The sequence below is a fragment of the Vulpes lagopus genome, chromosome X, assembly GCF_018345385.1.
Source record: "Vulpes lagopus strain Blue_001 chromosome X, ASM1834538v1, whole genome shotgun sequence".
Classification (NCBI taxonomy): Eukaryota; Metazoa; Chordata; class Mammalia; order Carnivora; family Canidae; genus Vulpes; species Vulpes lagopus.
Window position 1 is genome coordinate 9,261,822 of NC_054848.1, and position 12,076 is coordinate 9,273,897.

Here is a 12,076-nt window from a genome sequence, read left to right on the forward strand (position 1 = left end):
GCTCTGGAAAGAAAACCCTTTAGGAAAACCTTACTTCCCTCTTTACAAGTTTCCCAGTGTTTTTTCCTGAATTTTCATATCTGTAATGTAGCTGTAGTGAAACACTAGTTTAATAAGACTGTTAAAGGTTTGATTTGCATAGGGGGATCCTTAATTCAAGGTAATTAGATGCTTTCTTGGGAGGTTCCCCCCCCCCAATTTAAAAATTAACCATCTATGATCTCAAGGCACATATCGATAAAATAACCAAGAGGTAAAACAGTCTTGTATTTCCTTCACTTTTAGAAAAACAAATTTGCTGGAAGTTGCTCTACTCCAGAAAGCTAAAATAGTAAGTTCTGGTGCCTTCCCTTCTACAGACTGAATTCACCATGAGACCCAGACTTCCCATATTTTCATTTTCCCAAGTCGCAGAGAAAATGCACAACAAAAAAATGAAATTCTTACCCAAACAATGACGATTCAGTAAATGCCTTTTTGTAGAAGACAATTAAAACACAAACACATTCCTAAAATAATTGCTATTTGGGGGGTGAAGTTAAACCTGCATATAATCAATCCAAATGGAAAGGAAAATTGCCAACCCCCAGTATCTGAAACAAAAATTGAAATGTAAACAATTCTACTGTCACTTGTTTTCTTAGGGATGCATTATTTATTTCACAATTGGGATTATATTTAATTCTCAAAGAGTACAAGGCCACGGGGGTGGGGGGGCTGGGGGGGATGAGCCAGGGCAGATCCATTAGGAGCAAGGAGCTGTTAACCTTCTGGATCTCTCTCTCCCCACCTCAACTCTGCTGCCAGGCTCTGTTGAGGCCACTGCAGAAGCACCTGCCTCACCGCCTCTATATTAAGGCAACATTTATACAGACTTATTCGATATGTTCTTTGTTTGGGTTCTTTTTTTTTTTTTTCCCTTCAACAGTAAAAGCATACTCCCTCTCTGGAAGGATAATTAAATTTCTCTAGATGCATGCATGTCCCGAGCTGCAGGCCCAGGATAATTGGAGCCAGGCAGCTATTTGTCCTTTAATTTAAATGGGTCCTAAGGCTTAGAGGTAGACAAGGAAAATCAGCCGCCTGCAAGAGCCAAGCTGGCCACGGAAACGTGTGACTAGGGCGTGGCGTGATGACAAACAGAAGCACGGTCTTGATGAGAAAGGACAGTTGACATTTGGCCTCCATGGGGGATAAAATAGAGACCGCTGGGGCATGGCAGAGGGGGCACCGCTATCCCCCAGAAAGGTGACAGCCTTGACTCGGGAGCACACAATTGTGGCCTGGTGCCAAAGCAGGACTGGCACTCCAGATCTTTGGATTTTTTTCAAGAGAAGTCCTAAATCTGGCTTTTCTAGGAGCTGCTCTGTGTTTTAAAAGTTAGCAACTTGTTCAAGTGACAGGCAATAACACAGCAGCATCACTATGACAAGCAAAGAAAACAGAACTGCTAGGCACAGGTTTCTAATTGTGGCCTAAAATATGCAGCTCGCTTCAGGGTTGCATTTCTCCTTGAAATATAAACAGAGACAAATACCATTCTTTCAGAAACTTGCCGCTCAAAGAAATAACAAAAGAAAAAATGTTGTGCACTAAATGCAAGGTGGTATCCTGGATTGGATCCTGGAACAGAAGGAAAAAAAACCACCCATAATGGTAAGGTATTTGAGAGAGAGAGAGAGAACAAGCATGTGTGGAGGCAGAGGGGCAGGAGGAGAGGGAGAGAGAATCTCAAACAGACACGGTGCGGAGCCTGATGCAGGGCTCAATCTCATGACCCTGAGATCATGACCTGAGCTGAAATCAAGAGTCAGATGCTCGACGGACTGTGCCACCCAGGTGTCCCAATATAGTCTGCTTTAAAAGAAGCTATATACAATGACATGTGTGAAACATGTTCAATCAGTTAATTCATAAAACACATACTGAACAAGCAGGTTGTCCGTGAACATCACCGCTTGTCCGTGAACACAACCACGACGTGTGGTAAGTGTCGCAAGTAAGTAGGAAATAAGGGTGAAGACACAGCTGAGTTCACATATGGGCAAAAGTAAAAATTCCAGAGAGAAAAATATATCTTAAGACAATTGGGTAAACCACTGTGGATGGGGCAGAGGATCTGTTAGGGGAAGTTTTAGGTGAAAAGTCTGAAAAAAAAAAATGAGAGCGAGCTGCTATAGACCTGGGCGCCATATGCAGGCAGTAGACGGTGGCATGACTCATTTGTTTTCTCTGGACTTATTGTTTTGTTTTTCCTTTTTGTCTGTTTTCTTTTTTTTAAGTAGGCTCCACACCCAACCTGGGGCTTGAACTCACAAACCTGTGATCATGAGTTGCACGGTCTACAGAGTGAGCCAGCCAGGCGCCCCAAAATGTCATTTTATGGTCACGGTAGGGCTGCTTTTTTCATCTGTGGTCTACCAGTTTCCTAGCTTGTGATTTTCAATTGTTTTGTCTTCACCAAGGCAATGAAATATAAGGTATGTACCGGTCAAGATGAAGTGCAAATAAAGGACCAGAAGAAAAGGAACGATGTGAAATGCAAGCCAAGGCAGCGCACACAGGCGTGGCCAGCTAGTCCACGGATCAGCCTGGAGCCGGGTTTCTGGGCCTCAGCACTACTGGTGGTTTGGTCTGGATCTTTCTTTGTGGTGGGGCTGTCCTGTGAGCTGGGGGGTGTTTAGCAGCCTCCCTGGTCTCTTCTCACTTGATGCCAGCAGTACCCCCCCCATTTATATAACAAACAGAAATGCCCCCAGTCGTTTTCACATGTCTCCCAGGGAGGGGAAGGGGCACTACGTTGGCCCTGCTTGAGAACCACTGGCAAAGGGTCAAGCGGGTTTATCTAAACCCGGGCTTATTCCGCAGGTGTGCCCAGTGCTGCCGTTCGGGTTGTTAGAACTGGCAGGTGCCACCAAACCTTTCGAAACCAACGTCTTTGTTGGTGAGAAATGATTGGATATCAGCAATTTCATGAGTTTCAGCCTGACATCGGTCCATGTCTACACTGACTGGTAAAGGGCAAAATAGCGACTGCTGGTAGTAGGAAAATGATCGAAGACCTTGCCTTCTAATGCAGACTTGTTAGTGGGAGCTAATTGCCATGTCGCTGAGCGTCATGATAACCAGTCATCGCAGCAGCTGTGTCCCGGTAGATTGTAGAGATGGTAAATATATTAACATCCCAGCTGGGGGGAGCGGCCGGAAAATGTTTTCATCAATCTGCTGTGGGTTCATCAGAAGCTGAGGAGAAAATCAGTGCCCAGAATAATGTCGGTGCCGTGAACATAGACTCTCTGCTGATTAGATAAGAAGTCAGCAGGTCGGAGAGCTTATTGGCAGCTTCGAGGGCAGGCGATGGGATGGGGGGCAGCGCAGGGTAGGGCAGCTCCGGCCGGCGCTGGAGCGAGGGGCCCCGGGTCTGCAGAGCCACAGCTCTCCGGTCCACACCATGCGGAGCGTTGTGGTGTGCACAGGCTCAGCCACCCGAGATCCGGGGCACCCAGCCTGGTGGTCCCTGGGCCACGGCACATCCCAAAATCAGGCACTGGGGCCCTATAGCATCCATTTAAGGGGCCCGCCACTGGATGCGTTAGACGTGGTTCCTCGTGTTAAGTCATGGCTCAGACAGAGGCATCCCTTAGCTCTTCGTAGCTGAACAAACAAAAGATCACATCAACAGTTTCTAAAAAATGAGAAGTGATTTGGATTATTAGGACATCCGGCCAGCAATATGCTACCACTTAGACTACTTGGTGAGTAGTTAGGGATTGGTGTAGTTTCATTAATTTAGCGTGTACAGGGAGCACATTTTTAATTTTACGTGTTGGTTTTTATATTAATTTTATTCCCACTGCAGCCGTAAATATATTTATTTCACCGGTGGCTATCATCAGATGTCTAGAATCCCACTGGTTCCCGAACCCAAACTGAGGGGTGAGCAATTAAAGTCTGATTTGACCTATAAGAAAAGTGGAACACAGAAACCACTTGCCCACCACTCGCCTTGGATGCCTTACTAGCCTCTAAACCTCAGTTTGCTCGTCTGTGCTATGGGACCATGGCCCACGGGGTTGTGGGGACAATTGAATGAATGTCTCGGTGTGAAGGAGTGTGGCCTACAGGAGGGACTCAGTTTCCCTCTGGGGTTTCCATTAATGAAGGAATTCACGAGCAACCTTCTTCGGTATTAAACTGAAATGATGGATACCTAATGCTTTGTGCCTCACTCAGAGGGGGGGAGCTTATTAAATATATTCTGTTGACTGAATTTAAAAGCACCTGGAAAAAAAATAATAAAAATAAAAGCACCTGGAATTTAAGGGTCTAGATAGTCCAGGAGGAGTGTGTTCGAATGAAAATTCCTGATCTTGGCTACAGTCCTTCTCTTACCTATGATACTGTAACCTTGAAGGAGTGCCAGTGAGGTTAATAATTTACTAAGCATGGCTTTCTCCCCAAAGACACTTGAGCTGAGGCTTTTTCAAGCCTGAATAAGGTCACATTATTCTTCTCTTAAAAGATCAAGAAAAATCACATCATGCTTTTGAGGATCGATGGTAGATAGTTGTCATAAGTTGGCATTCAGAGAAATGAACATTTTTTGGTGAAAAACCTGTGCTTGTAAATCAGATTCTTATATATGATAAATTTTCGGAAAGTGCATTCTGAACTCTTTTGCCCCCTGTAGAGACCTAGGATCCAGGAAAAAAAAAATGTTTTCAAAAAATTATTCGTTTTCTTTGTAAAAAGGAAAAAGAAAAACAAAACCCAGACACTGGTTTTTTAAAATAAAGTGGTGTGGGTTTTTTTTTTTTAAATAAACACGAAGAATCATTGATTTCAACATTTCCCCGCTACCTTTGCTAAATTCAATAGGTGGCCTAGACAATTTCTTGTTAACTGGACACCGCCAAACCTGGGGAACAAAAGCACCTTAGCACGGGAGAACAGAGAGATGGGTTTACCATCACAGCCCTGATGACTTGAATGGCAGTGTGGGAACACAGGTGGCAGGGGAAAGAACCAAGTCAGGAGTCAAAGGAGCCCAAGCCAGAGCACTGCCGACCTGGGGGTTGTTCTCGTGGCCACGACCTGCTCCTCCAAGGAAAAGGGTGTCAGCGTTCTGGCAAAAGAGGCAAAGAGGTTGACACAGTTCAGAATCTAAATGGACAAAACGCCAATGGTTGAACTGGAAAGATCTGGGAGCTGTGTGCGTGTGTGTGTGTGTCCCTTATTATATAATGATCAGAGACATATTTCATTGAGTTCTTTTTTTATTAAATATTTTATTTATTTATTAATGAGAGACACAGAGAGAGGCAGAGACACAGGCAGAGGGAGAAGCAGGCTCCCTGTGGGGAACCCGAGGCAGGACTCGATCTCAGGACCCCAGGATCACGCCCTGAGCTGAAGGCAGACCCTCAGCCGCTGAGCCACCCAGGCATCCCTCATTGAGGTCTTCATCATCTCTCTAAGAAGTTTCTAGAGGTCACTTCATATGAATTCCCATTTGATCTTGGGAGGATTTATGAGAGTGGCTGTGTCTGCACAGACCAGAGGGAAGTGGATCTTCTGGAAGCTGCCAAACGATGAAGGGACTTTTGGTTGCTGTCTAGATTGATCATGTCAATTGCAAAATAATCACATTTTCATCTATCCATGTGTTGTGTCCTCTCTGAACGCACATTGAAGGAATATTGTTTGGGGAACATTTCTCATTTTTTTAAAGATTTTATTTATCTATTCATGAGAGACAGAGAGAAGGGCAGAGACATAGGTAGAGGAAGAAGCAGGCTCCCTGGAGGGAGCCCAACGTGGGACTCGATCCCAGGACCCCGGGATCACGGCCTGAGCTGAAGGCAGACACTCAACCGCTGAGCCCCCCAGGCATCCCAAACATTTCTCATTTTTAAGTTCTTCACTGCATGTCTTCTTTATTTCCAAAAAAAGAAAAGAAAGAAAAAATGGTGCGAATCTGCCAAGCAATGTGCTAGATGAGGAGCTGGCAAGCCACTTATGGCCAAATGCTTCTGTACAGCCTTTGAGCTAAGAATGGGTTTTACATTTTTAAGTGGTTGGAGGCCAAAAAAAAAAAAAGATCCCACCCGAAAGAATAATATTTCATGACACATTAAATAAAACGACAGTTACACTGCAGCGCCCATAAATAAAATTTTATGGAAACACAGCCATGTGCATCAGCTTCCCTGTGTGGCTGCTTTTGTGCTGCGATAGGTACCCTACAGCTGACAAAGCTGAGACTATTCACTCTCTGGACTCTGAGGATAAAACTGTGACCAAGACTGACCCAGTTTCTGACCTGCTGCTACTTAGAGAGTAGTCACTAATGGAACAGGGAAGCGAAGTGTGCATAAAAGCAACAAAATGATAATTACAGATCAAGATAAATGCTATGACGGCAGTTGACGCAGGGAGCAATGAGAAAAAGAGAAACTGGAGTGGGGGTGGGAGAGGAAGGAGACTTGTGGTTTGAGTGGAGGTTAAAGAAATGACATTTATAAGCTGAGACCAAGAGATCAAAGGAGCCGAGCCTGTGATGGAGGAGCCAGTGGGAAGAGCTCTGTGAGAGGAAGGCACATATGCAAAGGTCCTGTGGCCAGAAGATTCGTATATGTTTTATGAATCTTACGTGAAGCTGGCAGATGAGACACGGCCCAATTCCAAGTAGCATGAGAAGCCATAGATGGGTTTTGTTTTGTTTTGTTTTTTAAGATTTTATTAATTTATTCATAAGAGACACAGAGACAGAGGCAGAGACAGAGGTAGAAGCAGACTCCATGCAGGGAGCCCGATGTGGGACTCGATCCCCGGACCCGGGATCACACCCTGAGCTGAAGGAAGACGCTCAACCACTGAGCCACCCAGGCGTCCCATCACAGATGGGTTTTAAGCAAGAGGGTGACATGATACAATTGGCTTTGATTTTAAAAAACATTCTGATTGCTGTGTGGAAAGGGGCTGGAGGAGGCTGGGCTAGGAAAATACTGTGGGGGAGGTGCATGCTGGGGCTGCCCGGCGGCCGTGGACACATAGAGAAGCGAACAGGCTTGGATCGAGACTCTGCAAACAGAACCAACAGTCTCAGCACGTAAGAAGCAGTGGGAAAGTCAGGATCAAGGATGAGTCACATATTTTTGACTCGGGCAACTGGATGGTTAGTGGTGCTACGTAATGAGGGAAGAATGGGTTGTTGGGAGGAGAAGCGTCAAGTCAGAAGATGAATGAGAAAAGTGTGTGTGTGTGCGTGCATGTGTGCGCGCACACGCAGTGGAATATTATTCAGCCGTGAGAAGGAAGGAAATGCTGCTGTTCTCAACAGCTTAGATGGACCTTGAGGACATTATGCTAAGTGAAATAAGCCAGATTGAGAAAGACAAACTCTGCATGATTTCATTTATATGTGGAATCTAAAGAAGCCAGAGGAACGCCTGGCTGGCTCAGCCGATGGGGCATGCGACTCTTGGTCTCAGGGTTGCGAGTTCAAGCCCCACGCTGGATAAAGAGATTACTAAAAATAAACAAATTAATTTTTTTAAAAAAAGCCAAGCTCAGAACAACACAGAGTAGAGTGGTGGTTACCAGAAGCCATGGGGTGGGGAAAGCAGGGACATGTTGGTCAAAGGGTACAAACTTCCGGTTATAAGATTAACCTGCTCTGGGGAATCTCAGGGACCGCCTGGTGATTATAGTTAATAATAGTGTATTATATACTTGAAAGTCTCAAAGAGGGTAGATCTTAACTGTTCTTACCACGAAACAGAAATGGTAATTACGTGACATGATAGAGGTGTTAGCTAATGCCACGGTCGTCATCATTCTGCGATGCGTAAGTGTATCAGATCGGCAGTTCGCGCACCTCGAACGTACATAAGTATACGTCAGTTATATCTCGGTAACGCTGGAGGAGCAAAGGACTTCTCACTGGAGAGGCCTGGCTTCTTCTGTAAAGGGCCAAACTGTAAATATTCAGGCTTTACGGCCCCACGATTGCTGCCCCCACTCCTCAACTCTGTTCTCGTGGCACACAGCAGCCGTGGGCAAGGTTATGATAAGTGTGTGAATGTGTAAAACTTGATTTACAAGACAGGTTGTGAACAAGCTTTGGGGGGCACCTGGGTGGCTCAGTGGTTGAGCACCTGCCTTCGGCTCAGTCTGCAGGGAGCCTGCTTCTCCCTCTACCTGGGTCTCTGCGTCTCTCTCTGTGTCTCTCGTGCATAAATAAATAACATCTTTAAAAAGAAAGCACAACAAGATTTGGCCTTGGTTTGCCAAGGCCTGTTGTAGAGTTGGGTGTTCAAGTTCCAGCCCCGGAGAGGGAGAGATCGGAGCTGGAGATATAAACATCTTAAGTCATTAGGATTCAGTCAGGAGCCTAGCTGATGGTAAGGAGAGCTTATAAAAAGAAGACAGGAAAGCCCTGGATCATGCTTTTGGAGCTACTCCAACAACATTCAAAAAAAATGTTGGGTGGGTGGGATAATCTCTACCGAAATTGGGTTACTGGGATTATCTGGGAGCAGAAAACACTACGACAAGGGAGTAGTACCCTATTTCTACACCCCATTGATCCCAGGTGGACGGCCGTCTTCAACTGCTCCCACTTACATAACGGAGTGAAGTAAGAGGCCGTAATAAAAGCTGCCTGGCTCCACTACGTAGCTGTGTGACCTTGGGAAAGTTACCTAACTCCTCTGCTCCTTACTTTCTCTACCTGTGAAATGGGGGTGAGAATAATAAAACTGACTGTATAGGAAACTTAGTGACCCCCACTTCATTTAGATCCTCTACTTCTCTGTCAGTTTGGCTCGCCCTAAATGAAGCTCAGCTTAACTTCACCGACTCTGTTGCTCCCCTCATCAGGACATTACCTCAACTTGCCGCAACAAAGCAAATGGTGCATCCCATCTAAAAACCTTGCAGTTCCATTGCTGTAAAACCTCCCCAGGCCCCCATCTACACCCTGCATGGGCGTTCCCTACCTTTGACTCCTCTGCTTCAATTATGTATGCTGTCTCTAGCTCATGGAGGTCACCAAGGTCTTTATCTTTGATCTAATTTCCAGAAGTCACTGATCCGACCTACATGAAAAGGACATTCCCCTGGACAGCATCAGATGATATGTAATCACCCAAGAAATCACTTAAGTCCATCTTCACCTTGCCTCTCAAGGAAGCTAACTCTTTCATGGCCAGTTTTCAGGGAAAGGAGTTAGTCTAATATCCATCTTCATTGGGTTTGAGTGAGGTTTACTTCTCTCGATTTTGTTCCGGTTTTCATTTAACCGAGTATCATGGTAGACTCATTGATTTGAACATATTTGGTACATATCAGGCAATTATCATTCCATGAATTCTTGATGTTTCCACCGTCCTACGTTGGGTCAGTAGCAACTGCTCCAAGTTGGTTTCTTTATCCTCTGGACACAGTCCTCCTTGTCTTTGATATATAGCTGAGGCAAGGAATGGCTCACCTTGTCCCTTCCCTGCCCCAGACCTTGGATCTACCAAATCCACAAGAATCTCTAGTTCCTTTTAGTGGGAGGCACCACTAACTCCTTTCTCTGAAGACACATAAATGAAGGGAAGAAAATGAAACTTTTCCCTTGCTTTTCCGATACAAACTATATTTGGAGGGTAACGAAGTAGTCCCAGAAGATGAAGGGAAGCTCTTCTGTGTTTTGTTTTTTGTTTTTGTCTTTTTAAGCCCTCCTTTACTGAGGAATTCCAGCTAGTGTTTGGAGACAGGATGGGATCGTGGAACTAGAAACCTAGCACTTGGCAGAGTAGAAAGCCTAGTTATGGAGAAATCAGGCTGTCACCACCTTAAACTGGCGATCGATCTCAGGATCACGGATACCAGAACAATGACATGTTAATACATTGGATGTGATCGTGGTGTTGGAATCATGAAGAGAAATGTCCTCATCTTTTTTTTCTTCAACTGCTCTTACTGCAGTATCATTTCTGTACCATTCAATGCAGCCACTTAAAGCGCATAATTCAATGGCTTTAATATATTCACAGAGTTGTGCAATCCTTCTCCACAATCAACTTTACAATTTTAGAATATTTTCGTTACCCCCAAAAGAAACCCCACCCCCCTTAATCACCACCCTCCCCCAGTGCCTCCATCCGCCAGCCCCTGGCAACACCTCATTTACTTTCCGTCTCTAGACTTGCCTATTCTGATCATGGAATCAAGCAATATGTGGTCCTCCGTGGTAACTGGCTTCTTTCACTTAGCGTACTATTTATTTTTTTTATTTTTATTTTTATTTTTATTTTTATTCTTTTAGGGAAGGACGGCAAGAGCCCATTAGCATACTATTTTTAAGGTTCACCTGTGTCATAACATGTATCAGAACTTCATTCCTTTTTTATGGCTGCGTAATAGTCCATTGTGTGGAGGGATCACATTTTGTTTAGCTAATTCATCAGTTCATGGACATCTGGGTCGTTTTTATCTTTTGACTATTGTGAATAGTACCGCTATGAACATTCACTCAACTATTTGGGCACCTGTTTTCGGTTGCTGGCTATACACCTAAGAGTGAAATTGCTGGGTCGTATGGCAATTCTGTGTTTAACTGTTTGAGGAACTGCCAGACTGTTTCCCAAAGCAGTGGCGCAATTTTAAATTCCCACCACATTCTTACCAACAGGCGTCTTACGTGTCTTTTTGATTAGAGTCATCCTGTTGGATATGAAGTGGTATCTCACTGTGGTTTTCATTTGCTCTTCCCTGATGGCTAACGATGCTGATCGTCTTTTCTTGTGTTTATTCGCCCTTTGTATACCTTCTTTGAGGAAATACCTATTCAGGCCCTTTGATTCTTTTTCTTTTTCTTTTTCTTTTCTTTTCTTTTCTTTCTTCTTCTTTTTTTTTTTTCATTTTTAAATGTACTTTGTTGGTGTTGTTGGGTTTTGTTTTTTGGTTTTTTTTGTTTTTAAATGGTTTTCGTTGTTGTTTGTTTTTTGGGTTTTTTTTTGTTTTTAAATTTTTTTTTTCATTTTTAAATGTTGGTGTTGTTGGGTTGTTGGGTTGTTGGTGTTGTTGGGTTTTGTTTTTTGGGGTTTTTTTTGTTTTTTTCATTTTGTTTTGTTTTTTTAAAGAGTAGTTTTGGGTTCATAGCAAAATTGAGTGGAAAGTACAGAGAGTTCCCATCCATACCCCCCCCAGCCTCCACACACAGCTCAGCCTCCCTGACCATCAGCACCCTGTCCCAGGGTGGTACATTTGTTACAAATGATGAGCCGACCATGACACGTCATTATCAACCCAGATCCATATTTTACATTAGGGTTCACTCTTAGTGTACACTCTCCGGGTTTGGACAAATGTATAATGACATGTATCCACCATTATCGAATCCTATCGTTCACATCTGTCTCTTCATCCCTCCCTCCCCACAAGCCCTGGCGACCATTGATCCCCCCTTTTTTTTTTCTGTTACTGTTTTCTTAGTCTTGCCTTTTCCAGAATATCACATGCTTGAAGTTATACACTTATGTAGCCTTTCCAAGTTGGCTTCTCTTACTCAGTTGATATACATTTGAGGTTCCTGTGTATCTTTTGATGGCTTAATAGCACATTTTGTTTCAACAGCAAATAATACTCCGTTGTCCGGATGTATCACCATTTATCCATTCACCCGCTGAAAAACATATCTGTTGCTTACAAGTTTTGGCAGTTATGGATAAAGCTGCTATGAACACCCATGCACGTTGGGAAGCCCAGGTGGCCCAGTGGTTTAGTGCCGCCTTCAGCCCAGGGTGTGATCCTGGGGACCTGGAATCGAGTCCCACGTCGGGCTCCCTGCACAAAGCCTGCTTCTCCCTTTGCCTCTCTCTCTCTCTCATGAATAAATAAATAAAAGTCTTTAAAAATAAAAAAGAACATCTGTGTGCAGATTCCTTTGCTTGTTTTTAAAATTATTTGTCTTTCAGTGGGTTGTGGCCATTTTTATACATTCTACATACAGTTCCCTTATCAGATAGATTAGGTGCAAACATTTTGAGTTGTCCTCACTTTCTTGATGGTATCCTTTGAAACA